Below are 1726 nucleotides of genomic sequence, written 5' to 3' on the forward strand. Positions count from 1 at the left end.
TATCCTTAATGTATGTTACAAATAAAACTCTAAGGTGCACCATCTTTTATTAATTCATAATTATCATATGTTTTATATATTTTAGTTACTACGTGTCTGTTCGATAAATAATATCAAGTCACCTAAAAAAAAACGTTCTCTAATATCATCTTATGATGTCAAACGTCTCAACGAGGCTTAAGAAAAACGAACCAGTAAATTTACTAATATTCAGATTTTGATGTATTTCATTCTAGAAGTCTTCTGATAACACTATTGTGTTTTTAATTTTCATGGAATACATAATAATTGGGTATGACTATATTATATGCTACATATTTTCCAACTAATTTGAAAACAGTTCGTATAATAATTACTGCTCCACAATTAATATTTTTTTCATTTACTATGTGATTTATAAACGAGTCTAACGATAATTATTTGTAACTTTTTATTTACTAGTAATGTTAAAACCTGACAAAAGGATCATTACACATTCGAATCTCGCTTAACTTATTGTTATCAATAACTCCATATTTTTATCCCCTAATTTATCTATAATAAATTAGCACAGTGGCACAGCGCTATGTCTGCGGACTTACAACGCTAGAAACCGGGTTTCGATACCCGTGGTGGGCAGAGCACAGATAGCCCATTGTGTAGCTTTGTGCATAATTACAAATTCTCGCACTGCGTGAATTTTTATTTAACACATCTCCAAACTAACGATAAGGAAAAATGAACGTTGTTTCTTCCTCCATTTTCCGGAAGATTAAGTTGAAATAGTTTTAATTTCAAAGATACGACAGTATCTCAAGCAAGATAAACAAAACTTATTTCAGCGAGATAAACACAGAAACACACACACACGTAAAACGTAAAGAATAAATGAACTCTGGATTTCTGTTTATTTGTTTGTTGAATTTCGAGATAAACCACTCGAGGGCTATCTTTGCTAGCCGTCCCTAATTTAGAAGTAATAGACTAGAGAGAGAAGGCAGCTAGTCAACACCACCCACCGCCAACTCTTGAGCTATATTTTACCAAAGAATAATAGGACTGACCGTCATATTATAACGCCCCCACGGCTAAAAGGGCGAGCATGCTCGGTGATGGAATTCGAAACTGTGACCCATAACGACCCGAAATGGAGGGGACATAAGTTTTCAAATACTATATAAATTATGATGTTTTGCTATCAAACTATTCATTTTGAAAGTTTTCTTAAGTGCATTTCTTTGGGTAGTGTATTAATGGCTACAGCGTTCTTCTTTTGTGCTGCCTTTGTTGATTTTTAATACGTTTTCTTCCCGTTAGCGTATATATACGTGTGTGTGTGTTTTTGTGTAGTTTTTTTTTTTTTTGTACATTATGTACGCATTCGTATATGAGTAATGTTGCCTAGGAACATCGATTACAAATTCATCGCTTCGCTTGGTTCTTAGTAGGCATAAGTCTTTCTAAGCCTAAACAATATACGAAGGAATACAAGTAAAGCACTAAGTGAGCTCGAAAAGATAATACGCCAGAAAATGTCGTGAATTCTCTATTTCGAAATATTAAAGTCACAACTGTTTTACTACAACAGAAATGTTCAGTTAATAATGTCAAATAAATTTTTGATCATTAGCTATAAAAAAAGTACGGAAAAATACCAAAATGTCTTCAATTAGTAGAAGAATCAGTAAGGAAACTTAACATACAGAAGAAGGCCTTTATGAAGAATCAATAAGGAAATTTAACATAC

Source organism: Limulus polyphemus, unplaced genomic scaffold (genome assembly GCF_000517525.1).
Source record: "Limulus polyphemus unplaced genomic scaffold, Limulus_polyphemus-2.1.2 Scaffold1861, whole genome shotgun sequence".
NCBI lineage: Eukaryota > Metazoa > Arthropoda > Merostomata > Xiphosura > Limulidae > Limulus > Limulus polyphemus.